Source organism: Gasterosteus aculeatus, chromosome 6, assembly GCF_964276395.1.
Source record: "Gasterosteus aculeatus chromosome 6, fGasAcu3.hap1.1, whole genome shotgun sequence".
In the NCBI taxonomy this organism is placed as follows: Eukaryota; Metazoa; Chordata; class Actinopteri; order Perciformes; family Gasterosteidae; genus Gasterosteus; species Gasterosteus aculeatus.
The window spans coordinates 13,385,518-13,398,877 of NC_135693.1; the positions used below are offsets into that span (position 1 = coordinate 13,385,518).

At 42.0% G+C, this 13,360-nt stretch overlaps 1 protein-coding gene across 5 annotated transcripts in view; it reads left to right on the forward strand.

Annotated features, from left to right (window-relative positions):
• Positions 1-13,360, forward strand: part of LOC120820728 (protocadherin-15) — a 152,592-nt gene that overhangs the window by 26,820 nt on the left and 112,412 nt on the right. Inside the window, exon 1 of one of the 5 annotated variants that reach the window (XM_078104495.1) lies at positions 3,756-4,017. The exons of the other annotated variants lie outside the window; for them this stretch is intronic. The gene's annotated coding sequence lies outside the window, so the exon portion shown is untranslated. Of the gene's footprint in view, positions 1-3,755; positions 4,018-13,360 lie in introns of those variants that run through there. 5 annotated transcript variants of the gene reach the window in all.

The window sequence follows — 13,360 nt, forward strand, 5'->3', positions numbered from 1 at the left end:
TGTCAGAGTCTTCCTACTCCTGATTCCTCTCTCTTACCAGGCTTGTATCCTCACTGGCGCTGCTTTGATGAGTTTGTTGACAACGTACTTTAAGCGCTCACCTTAAAGAGGTAATGTAATATGAAAAGTGATTAGAAAGAAGACATCCAAGGAGTTGTGTTCATTTTCTGCTCATCCAGGTATGACCGCGCTCTCCTAAAAACCGACATTGGATCATTCATTTTGCCGTTGCTTCACAGATCTTGCGCCATCGGTTTGACTCTTTGTTAAATAAGAGGAAAGCATTTGGCTTTCCTTTCCAGATCCGCGTTGACTGGCTGGTTGTTTGACGCATTTAGTGCAATATTTCTATGAAGCTAAATGGATGGTGCACGATCAATATTCAAAACAGTCTGAAAACACTCATTGACAACAGGTCATATTCAAACATTGAAATGGTCCCAAAACATTTGAATGGCTCGGCAGCATTCAATGGATTCGCAAGGCACCTTCCATTCAAAGAAAGATTGAATAAACACTTTCTCTAAATCCAGGGAAATTCAGGTTGCTGTAATAATGCAACATCACTAATAATAATTATCACTAATAATTATACCTGCTTTCATGATGGAATATGTTAGGGTTTCGGAAAGCTCTCGAGGGAGGCCTCACTCCTTTGTTCTGGTCCCGGCCGGAAATGAAGAATCAAAAGAGTCAGCTTGCTTAAATTCAAAAATCAAAAAGTAATTAATAACTAAACAACGTTATAAGGAATACAATTACAAAGTGAAATACAAAGCGAACAGTAAAATATTTCGCGAAATAGAGAATTCTCTGAGCAAGTCTAAAGCGACTTATCAAAGCGGCTGCAGGAAAATTCTAACAGTCCTTTCCCCGCTTTGGTCCTTTGAAAACTCTTGAGGTGTTTCTTCTTTGGTGCATTTGAATGTCATTGGCTTCTCCTTCAAAGTGTCCCCTCCTGGACTGTCCCCTTCACATCGAGGTGTGAAGCTGCAGCTGTAACCTGAAACCTCACTGTCCTATCTGTCCCTCACATTCCAATGCATTCAATGTAGATACATTTGGCGTTATGCCTCAATGAGTGAATATAACAAAGCATGCATAGTTTGTCTTCATCTTTTAACTAGTACACCTTCATTACAACACATCATTAATGATCACCGTTCTTCACACTTTATCATAAGATCTAAGACAGTTCATGTGGTCCAATTCTCAAGACATTTGCCTCAGTTGGCTGCCTTACATTAAGTTGTTCATTTACTACCTGACAGGAGAAAAAACTCCCAAAAAACCCTCTTTGGGGATAAAATTGGGAGAAATCCATAAAGGACGGCAATTAGCATCCGTCCCCAGGTTTTAACATCACATTGTGACAGAATGTTTATGTGTACGGTGTTTATATGTTTTAAATTACTATACATTGTGTTTGATTCAAATTGCATTCACTTCATCTATCCCTTCATCTATCCTCTATTCCCTGGTTGTACAGGACAAAAGGCAAAAACAATGATGCAAATTTGTGCATTCTGAGAAGAATAGACAGAATCTCAAAAGTCAATTAGGCCGCGCCTGGTCCAAAGTATGTCATGCCTGTGTAATTGTTTTTTGAGAGGGAAGCCCTCTTCCTTCATTTTTTTTAGATGAAAAAGACTGTCTACATATTCCTTTTCATATCAACATTGTTAAGATGGGAAAATACACTGAAGTTAATTAAAGAATGATATTATGAATAATAGAATATTGAGTAGTGAAAGGCCTGTTCATTTTAAGTGCCTGTAGTTACTGTTAATCATTTTACCACAGTTTTTTTTTTTGTGATTTATTAACTGACATGTGATTTCACACTTACTGCTTTTATTCCAATAGACAAAGACAAACCTGAATACTTATAATGTCTGCCTGGTAATTTATCACTAATACGGCTTCATTGGGGGGGTGGGGGGCACTGAGAAGAGACAGGTTTCCAAGTGCAGCATATCCCTTAATCACCCTCCTCTGAGGACTGTCTTCACTCCTGCCTGAACCCCCGGCCCCTCGTTTCTCTGCAGCAACAGGGACCAGACGAGAGGGAGAATTAGTGCCGTGGCAGGGGCTGATCATTAGAGCTTCTGCTCCAAGCCTTCCTCACACCAAACACAAGCTGGGCCAAGTGGAGGTAGTGATGACTTAACCCAGATTAGCTCTGCATACTCACCCGGGGGGCTTCCGCATGCCTGTTAGAGGGCTATTTCTATTATACTTTTTAGCTTAGAATTTTAGCTCGCATAAATATGCAGTGGTCTCCTACTGTTCCTGACATAATGGTTACGTATCATTTACAAATACAGCATGTCTGTTGCGAGCCGTTTAAGCACTGGAAGCAACCCCTCAGTGGCACGTTGGTTCTTTGTGTTGTCACAAATCAACAAATAATAATAATTCTAAAAATACAGCTACATCCTTTTTTTCTTTTTTTTAAGTAGCTGCCAACAAACACAAACTGACACGATGCGCTCTCTTATTAATGAGATCGTTAATTGATCGTTAAGGAGAGATTTGGAAGAGATCCATACAATGGATAGCGTGTGATGCAGTTTATAATTCCAAATGCTGGTAAGTGGACCTTTTGTGTGGAGATTCTTACCGCTCTCAAAGGCCAAGTATGAATTTCCTGCTCTCAATTATGCATGTCCGTAGTAATATTTAGCAGAGGATCCCGACCTTTTCTTGTCCGAGATACACGGGCCTCAGATACCCTTTCGTTGGAAACTGGTTTCTTTAACGTGTCATTGTATAAAAATGGGTACATTAAAAGAATGTTAAGTTTTATATCTGGTCCTTTCTTTTCAGCATTTTTTACCTCTACTGATGACTTGTTTGTTTGGCACTTTCTTGAGGTTTCCTTTTACTTTGGATATTTTCAGTAACATTTATCAGAACTCACAAAATACTGCTGCTGATTTAAAACGGCTTGAACTTCAGTACTGTTCATCCTCTCTAAAATAAGTTCAGTTACACCACTATCAGACACATTGCAGACACATTAGAGAAAGGTTAGGAATCCTTAATTTACATGATCGAAATCAGTCGTTGGAGAAATGTAATTTCATATTTGCAGGAGATTTGTCTGAATTTTTGTTAGCTTTTGGGTAGTTGCTGTTATAATTCAATATTAGTAGCAACCTTTTATTTGTGATTCAGCCACCACAACATCTAATTAGAGTATATTGATGGGAGGCCTTTTGTTCCCGGTGAAGCTGAAGGGAAGAAAAGGCCAGTGATTGTTGCAAAGTGACAGGTGAATCATAGCAAGACGCCTCCGGTGGTATTACTCCTCAGCTGCACTGGTATCGAACTTCGGTCAGACACGGCAGGTCCCCTCTGCCTGAGACAGTGTCCACACACTCTGTAATAAGTTATGGATTAGTTTGACCTTTGTGAGTGGATTTGGTGGCTTTTCTTTCCCTTCTCCTTCATTGCATAGGGAAGACGTTCTGTTAAATATGTTACATCTATCTCAGGTGTGTGTGTGTGTGTGTGTGTGTGTGTGTGTGTGTGTGTGTGTGTGTGTGTGTGTGTGTGTGTGTGTGTGTGTGTGTGTGTGTGTGTGTGTGTGTGTGTGTTTGGGTGCATGAGTTGTATCCAGCAGGTCTGCGGTTGGAGGATGGGTAACGGAGCTTTAGACGGGATCACCTTTGCTGACCGGTGTAATAAGATTAGCCTACCTGCTTCACACGTCATGACCAGAGGGAGGCAGAGGGGGAGGGAGTGAGAGAGACACACAGAGAGAGAGAGAGAGACACGGGCTGCTCCGTGCGGCCGTCTTGCATTATAGACCCAGGATAGGATGCGTCCCCTCGGTGAGGTGCTTCTGTCTCTCGCTGCGTCGGGCTAAAAGACGCCAGGGCGGCACAGCGCGGCACAGCGCGGATGTGCGCGGCGCGACAACACTGCAGCTGTCCTGCTGGCCGATATCTGTGGTTTCTTTTCCCGTCCTAAAGAGATTTTTTTGGCACGCGCTTCTGGAGCGCAAACATGGTAAGAAGTTTCCTGTTATTTTGTTGGCGACTGGCGTCATGTTCCAGGCGCGTTACGATGCGCCCGCGTGGAGCTACAGCCCAAACGTCTCCTTGGTCCTCGCTGCGTAATTGTCTTTTTCACCAGGAAATGGAAGCTGGTTCGGGGCGATGCATTGCCGATGTTGTCACAGTATTGTGTCCATTCCCGGCCGTGAAAGGACCAGTGAATCCATCGGCGAGACGCAGTCGTTCGCCTGAACTGTGATCTGTGTCCGCTAATCTCTGGAGGGTGAAGTTTTCAAACACTGATTTAGCGCACTGGCCTTCACTTTGGATTATCTAAAGGATGATAACCCCATCGGTGGACTGTGTATTGCATTAGACTCGCCATCAAACTGCTTTTTGATACATTTCAATGAGCTATTACGCGAGTGATCACGCACACGTTCAGAGAGGAACGTGCCCATTCACCGACTGAGCATCCACAGCTGCAGTTTTTCTTATTTGACTTCTGCATTCTGCCTCATATGCATATCAATAAGGGCACTCGAACGAGCGCACGACTGGCATGCGATACCCCCCCCCCCCGGGCCCTCCGCCTGAGCGCGAGCGGTGGTGCGCGCCGCAGGAGGCGCGCTGCGTGCCCCTTCGAAACTCCATTCAGTCACACGATCTTTTGACAGGATCAGGAGGCAATTTAATAACGTTTAATAACACCTTAAGTGGGTCCATTGCCTACTCAATAGAGCGCTCGTCTCAGACATACTTGGATGGTTGCAGAAAGGAACCGACTAACCTCAGAGCATTATAGAGTCCGGTAGGAGGTTCTGGTGGAGTTTGCGATCTGACAGGTGTCTTTTAGTAAAGTCATGCTATGATTCATTTACATTCAAAATGCAGCAGCAAGGATGAAGTCACCCACTTCCATTGGATGCCTTATGTTGTCTAATATCTTTGCTCAGTATTAGGTTGGGCTCTACTAAATGTCCAACGACATTGACAGGTCAGAGTCAACAACCATTTCCTTTAACATGACAACAGTGGAAGAATGTTTAGTTACCATGTACAAAGCATTCCAACTTTTTCGTGGCTGCTTGCTTGATAACACATGTTTCCTTTGTTGAAACATCTGTTAGCCGAAAGGCTGTTAACACTGTTCAGCCAACCTGAATGAATAATTAAATATGGCCGTTTGTTGGATAACGGTTTGTATCATTTTGGTACTAAAGCTAAACTCGGGTTGTGATCTTATTACTGCTTATGTCTAACCATGCTCTCTGCATTGGCTTTTTTTCTGCAGACATTTTGACATAACATTGCAGCAAAAGCAGAGACGTCATTGCTGGTTGGCTGCTTTTCACTTAGGTGTGTTAAGTGGCCTGAATGGACCTGGAAGAGAATCTGCAAATTCTCACAATTCAGATCTGCAGCTAAGGGTTATTCTTTTTTTTATAGCTGTGTTTAGCTATTAACATCACATTTAGATACGCTATAGATACAATATCTATTGTTACAATCTGGATGTGCTATTGAGTGTGAGGGGGGGGGTTATAAAACTGGCAAGTGGGTTTATATTTCGAAGGTCATAACATGGTGTCAAATTAGCATAACGACACAGAATTTTCTTTGCGGTTTCCTTGAAGCCACCGTTCAGCTGCCATCAAATTCCATGCATATTAAGTATCTTCACTTAACCTTTTGCGGTTATTTCTGGACTGTTGTGAGGTCTTTAGGTCACCTACAGCTTCAGTACTGGCTAATTGTGTATACAATTTTCATTGTTGAAATGGAAGACAGGAACCTCAGGAGAATCTTCCCTTTAAGTATTAATAAGGAGAAAGTCAGTAAAGAGGTTATAAAACACTCTGGTAACTGAAGTGAGCGGGCATAAATTATACTAAGAAGCCAGAGAGGGTCTTGTTCATACTGCAGGATGGAAAGGAAAACCTTAGGGGGGGCTGGTACAGGTGCAAGTGTGAGACTAATCCTTCAACCGGGCGGTTGGCTTCCCAGTTTGGTTGTTTTTTGATGGAGCGGCCTCTTGAAGAGCAGAAGGGCTTTACATGTTCTTCCACCTCAGCATTATCTTTAAATATTGACAATGCTCCGCAAAATCCACACCTGCACCTCATGCTCGCATTGCTTAGTAGTTTGCTTTCATTTAGTCTTCACCTCCTTATTACCCACAACAGCTAGATGTGTGTGTGTGTGTGTGTGTGTGTGTGTGTGTGTGTGTGTGTGTGTGTGTGTGTGTGTGTGTGTGTGTGTGTGTGTGTGTGTGTGTGTGTGTGTGTGTGTGTGTGTGTGTGTGTGTGTGTGTGTGTGTGTGTGTGTGTGTGTGTGTGTGTGAGAGAGATAAAATAGTAATTAACAAGGGCTGCAACAATCCCATGGCTGACTAATGATCTAATCTTGTCTGTTGCATCAGCGCTTCACACAAAATGCATTCTGGTGCCGAAGCAAATACGTCAAATAATGTAGCAGGATTTGAGCAAAACCCCAAAAGTCTAAATTTAAGCCTTTGTAGTAACATGAGTGACATTCGTTGTCGCTAGTTAGCCTTCGCTAGGGTCATCTTTAACAGCTCTCACTAAAGGGGGAAAACCAATGGCTGCAAAATGCATATTATCTTTTTGTGACTTTAGATACTGTGAAGCCAGGGACCACATGTGGGATTGACTAAACAGTGTTGATCATAAGGAAGCAAAATATAATGCAATAGAGGACTGTGGCAGAGAGGAATACGCTACAGAGTATCCAGCTGCATGGCAACACAGGGAATATTTCTTGGTTGGATCTGTTCACTGTTGGTTTTGGTCTTTTCAGTGCCATTGTTTTGAGTATTGCCTGCCTTGTGGTCGTGATTTCAGGTATGACTCAATCATGTTGTTTTTACGTGGGCTATGTTCTCAGTAATGCAATCTGAATGGTTGACTTCAGCTGAGTTGTTTGAACTTGTTCAGTATTAATTGATTTTCTTTTCTGGGTAAAGAGCTGTAACATAGAGCTCGGCGGTACGGCCAAAAATCCATATCACTGTATTTAGAAAGATTCTGACGGCACCCCGGTATGTGACGGAATCGCTTTTTCAAGTAAACACATTATTTCATTGACCCCGAAAAGGACCGCCGGCTACCCGAACAGCTGTTTGCCGCTCGCTGGCCAACTTGCTCGCAGCTGGCCGGCGAGTTAGCGTGTTAGCTCGTTAACTAGTTAGCTTGTTATGGCTGCAAGTGTTGTCACCAGAGGCTTGTCACACTTTAAGGTTGTTTTGGTGAATGTGTTCAAAGTCAATGAGAGTGGAAATGGACTAAAACTACATATGAGTTGCTGTGAGTTTGTCTCTCTGGGTTTCACATTTCAACTTCGGATACCTACAAACATTTTCTCATAGAAATTTTTGGAGCAGAGAAGGACGGACAATAAGGTCTAGGAAGTTATGAGGGGAATTGTTACACATTAACGCAGTACTGTTGGCTGAGTTGGCTATTTCTGTGCTTTGTTCATGTTTCTGAATTTTTGCAGTCATGTTTTACAAAGTGAAGAAGAAACAGGATAAGTTGTGAAGATGGGATTTCATCATGAAGGATTTTCTTCCCTACAGTGCATTACTATCATAACTTACTTATCATTCTGCAAATATGTCTTTATTCATAAGCACAATGGACACCTCAGGGTAACCATTTCAATGTCATTTGATAAGAGAACTCGTGGGTTGCGATGCCTGAGATGATTTAGGCCCAAGTGTATCGTGGGAGGAAGAGGAAACGGAAGCTTTATAGCTTGATATTCGTTTTCTTTCTTTTCTACTTCCTTCTGGTGTTTCAATTTCTAGTGATGTTCTTTCACATATTCAGAAGAGACTCTGTGGGTCGCAAACCTGTGTAATGATTTACCACCATCTCCCTCCCGGTTTCCATGAGGGGAAGGGCACGTATTGCACAGCAAGAACACCATTATCAGATCAGTGACAGATAGCCCAAGTAGTAAACTCTGCCAGCTGTAGTGGATTGAAGTGTACAAATGGAAAACAGCAGTACCGACCCAGTATAAGAGGCTGCGGAGAGCATGGAGATGAGTTGAAGACACAGGGGTGGTGCTGGAGACTGAAGGATGATCTGATCTGCTTGCATTAATCTGTTTTAACAATCATACATCTCTTGAAATGATAGTTCCTTTCTTCCTCCACCATTAGTCTACGATTGTCTGCATTTCTGCCTTCTAATTGCTCCTTCTGACATTCATACCGTCTACAGCTTTCTTATACATTCATTGTTATTGCCATCAATAATGGACTTTTTAGTCGTTCTGCATGTCAGTCTACTTATTAAACCTATTAGATGTGGATATATATATATATATATCATTCAATATGATCTTTCTACATTCAGTTAATCAATGCCAGAGCTACAGTGTGTCCGTTCTTTGTCAGACCTGTCACCTCATCTTACATGAGTCCAACAGTATAAGGTTAGTAAAGGCTGGGATTTCATTCTCTTCTTTAATTAACAATTAAGACAATTGAGATATTGTAACTAGCTAGTCAACATCTGTTTTTAAAGTTTTTTCCTCCCTTGGAAGGTATTTAGTGGACATGCTAATTAGTTTGGGGAATACATGAATGTGCCTTTGCCTGTGACCTGTTATTAGTTTTCTTCGTAATGACAAGTTAATTGACCAGAAACAAAAGACAGTTTGCCCTTCTCTCCATGCGGATTAGGCGCAAAAAAGTTTGAAAGTTTAATTTAGGCCATTTGCATTATTTATTTGTTTACTCTGACTTTAGTCCCGACTGGGTGTGTTCCAGCTGTGACTAGAGGGTGGCTGGCGCTACATCTGGGGTGTCTGTCATAACTGCAGAAACGCTTTAAACTCTGCGGTTCTCTGCGTTGAAGAAAACCGCGTGCCAGCATTTCTAAAAAAATTCAGTTTAGTGTTAAATAACAACAACATTACATCCGTATGAGTGTGAGAATCCAAAGAGGCTGTATGGGCGGAGTAGCCGGTGTGTTGACGTTTAATGTCCAAGACCAACTCCGAGGTTTCAAAATAAACAGCCGACATTATCGTAGAAAATCCTTTTATTACTACCAAAGTGTCTTGCGGGGGCTCAGGGATGTCTGTCAACATCAGTGACACGCGTGCGGGGGGGGGGAGGCCTTGTTTTTTCCAAGCGCAGATGCAACCATTTGACAGGTTTAATATCAGATATTACAGTGGTTCGGCAGTCTTATATTAATCACCAGATTCCCGATGCAGCCTATTAACTACTCTTTTATGTGTCAGTGAATCTGTAGAACATGAGGCTGAGGTCAGAGATCTTTTGCATTGAAGCTTCCCGGTAGTCCATCTCTGTGCTTTTTACTATGTTTTTGAAGGATCACTGAGACGTATTTTCATCAGAATGTTACTCACAGAGCTTCGTTGGCACATAAAAGACCCATTTCAATACAAATGACTGCACTCTGTCTTTTATACCAGAATCCTTTGAAGCATTCAGAGGAAGTTAAGGAGGTTAGTGGATTGCGTTATGTGGTGGTCCATATGCCACTTAAGTGGACTCTTAAAAGGAGAAATGTATGTTTTATATTTATTTGTTGAGCCCACGACATATGCAAAGCGTCTTCCAAAAAGTGAGCAACGAAAAGTAAAATCCGGCTCTCTGATCTAAAGAAGATATCATTCAAATTCATTCAGCACAGAGCTTCTGCCAGATATAGATTTTTAAAAATGGATTAAGTGGATGTCCTGACCTTTTGACAAGCAGATAGAACAATACAATATATTAATCGATCGACCATCTGCATTGCAGATAAGGGGTAGATAGCAATGCATAGTATAGGAATACATTCACTGCTCAGTCCTCTGAAGTTTTTTCCTGGATTTAGAAGGAGATTGGTATTTTTGCTTATTGGCCCACACATACACGACAATAATATATCTGCCTGTGCTGATACAGACCCGCCTGGCTTATGAATTGTTACAGTGAAAAATACGTCTTTTCCAGACATTTTATCACCTGCTTCATAATTCTAATCATTCCCTTTTCTTTTTTCTTTTTACTATGAAATGACTATTCATTACAGAGAGCAACCTTGTGACCATCACAGCCAAGCCAGTATTAAAAGTCACCCGCTGATGTGAAAGATCTACATAAAAAAAGGTTCTTTTGTCTGGCATCAGCTGCATGTGTTTAAGTTGACGTGGCTAAGTGGTTCCCATTGTGCAGAGCTATTTGCCTTGTGACACGGATAGTGTATTTTTGATGCTAAGCAGGCAGAGTGGGGGTGGCACCCACATGGACTGGGCTCAGCGAGGGTTTAGAGATATAAAATGTGGTCATGAGATGACTAAGGCTGAGGGATTTGACCCTCCGAGATCTGTGCCTCGTTCGCGCTGAATTAGAGAAAATGAGCGGTTTAGTGGACCACCGGGCTCTGTTGTCACTATCTACTTACTGCACTGCATGTGGGTTTACTTTCGAGCTTCCTATTGCAGGTTCTCTAATCGTCGACGGGAGGGAAAATCACAGAGATGTTATGGTATGCAGTTAATAGTCTTTTATAATATGTTCTAGTGCTATTTAGTCAAATTTTTAACCATTGGATTCATACAGTGTTATTAGATTTAGGCAAGAACAAAAAAAACTATATGGTATTGATTTCAACAAAAGATGTTACTGAATCCATCATACACACTTTTCATCCTATCATGACCCCCCACAATACACACCCCTGTAGGTTGTCTCAAGTCCTGCATCCATCACTTTTTCTTGACCGATAATTCAGCTGGATAACAGCCAACGTCTCGTTACTGCTTATTACATGCTTTCCATTATTAAATGTGATGGCCTTTATCAAAATGTGCATGGTGTATGATTAGAGCCCCTTGCTGATTGCAGCTTTACCATAACACTCTCACTGTAGTCTGCTAAACATGATTAAAACTGACCTAGCTGCTTGTTACTTTGGCTGTACGGTGTAGTTTGACCTCGTCCGGCTCGGCCACGATTGACAAAGAACACTTGCACGTTTGCTGCGGCCACTCAGCTGTAAATATGAAACGTACGTTATTGTGCACCTGTCAGGCAGCATGGCCTTCAGACCCAAGCTTTGTCTTTGCCTAATTGGCTCAATGCACATGTGGCTTTGTTGATGGCCACAGAGAAAGGGCTGTTTATTAAAGCATTGTGTACGAGACACCGACACAGACATTTTACTTTCCGTGTAAGAAAGCCCCCTCCAGGCCCCCGAAGCTGTAAATCTAGGGGAAACACTTTAGCTAACCATCATACCCAACTTTCAAATATATCCTCGGATGCTGCTCATTGACATCCATTCTTTACTGATTTAGTTCATCACTGTCAGTCATCTAGAATACTGCTTCATCGTCCTGACAGGATATTTCTGTCCGTGAAAGGACATTGCTTAAACAGGTGCATAGGGTTTACCAAACTACCTCAGCACATTACTATAATCATGAGAGCACTCGAAGCCCGCAGTAAATGTCTTTCATCTACTGCTAGCAGCGCTGCAAAAGCACATACTGTAATGTTGATTATACAGTTTCCCATTTAGGGTCAGTGCTTCCAACCGAAATACACAGGCTCAACTCCGCCCCCAACTTTTTATGTCTGCTTTTCGCATCAGCACCAGTCACCTCAGCATGCTTCCCCATAGGGAACATTAAAAAAACAAAAACGCATCCCCTTGTCAGAGGTGGCCATAAAAAAAGTAGTTACATAATTAGGCAAAACCGAATGAACACCAACTGCATAATAGCTAATAGCATAATTTCTGTCAAGTGAACATTGAGGATGCTTGTTGCACTGAGGGTCTCTCTCTCCCACCGCCACATGCGAGCACTCAGTTAAGAATCACTCATCATAATAGCAGGAAAATCATCACATACAGGAAGGCACCTGCGGCGGTAGTGATTTAAGAGCATGACGTACATTTATGTTGAGTTCAATGTAATGGGGGTTTATTAGGGAAATATACATGTATTTTATATAAGTGTGCATAAGGGCAGGAAAAATGGAAAAACTACTGTATGTAAAGGTGATTATTCATGTCACAGGGTATTAAAAAGATGGCTCTTAAGCAAGTGATTGCTCCAACTAAAGGCGACTGGATGGTTGCTACCTTTTACCTTTTTACCTTCCTTTCTGTCCGTCACTGACCAGCTGGATTAGTAAACATAAGCATGTCGTTTTCAGTTTACTGATGCCATGTCCGGTTCTCACATTAAAGTTGAGGTTGCTTGCACGTTGTGAAGAGATCGTGAAGGGAGAGTCTGGCCTGACAGTTTAGAGAGCATCAGATACATTGAGCTCTCACAAGCTTCTTTGTCTCACTGATCTGACCTTACATTGATCAGGTAATTCATTTTCCTGGTATCTATGAACCGGAGAAGGATAAGGCTTTAGCTCAAACTGCTCGTCTAGATGTGCTTTCTATGCTATTCTTTTGTGTATTTCAATGCTATCTCTAGTTTGGTCTGTTATGGCTAATCACCCCCGTCATGAGTGCAAAGGGTCTCCCTTGCTTCCTCTGATTACGTCTCACAGAAGGCAATAAATAGGTCAGCACTGGTACGCGACACTTAACCAAACTGATTTAACATTTACTTTATTTAATAATTCATTTTATATGTTTTGTTAGTGTGGAATTTGGTGCAAATGCAATCTTGTTTTTGTCTGTGTATGACTGTGCTTAAGGTGTTAAGGGGTTTGTTTACCTTTCCTCGTTTGGAGTTACACATTAGAGTCGAGCTGCTGGTGTTACATTACGGCGACAGCTACATTACATGCTTGATTTTGCTGGCAAAGATCAAATTACAGGCCCAGGTACAGACATCGCACACCTGTGATGTCATCGGTTGGAACTTTTGGGTAATTACCTGTGATGACTGATGTGCCGTGGTGCTCTATTTTGTGAGAGCATAACATCCCATTGCAGGTTTTGTTAAGAAACATTGTGTTTGGATGCCCTGACTTGCACCCCCTCTAAGCCAAGCCCCCTGCTGCTACTCCCTCAACCTCTCCGAGCTGTGGAGCCAACACTGACTATAACCGCACTCTCTGGAGGAATGTAACTAGTGAGAGAGAAGGATCTACAAAATGCATCCGAAGAATATATTTAGTGTGTCAAAATGGAATCAGCTGCCAGAACAGGTTATTAAGATAGAAGCTAAAGCCTGTAGTTCACATTGTGAGATGAACGAGAATTAAATTTAGGTCAACACTGTTCCTGTTCAAACAGTTTCAACCTCATCAGGTAACAACTATCACTATGTGTAACCGTGAATAGCTATAAATCCCCCAAAACCGTGTGAAAATAAAGCAAATCTGAATCAAATCC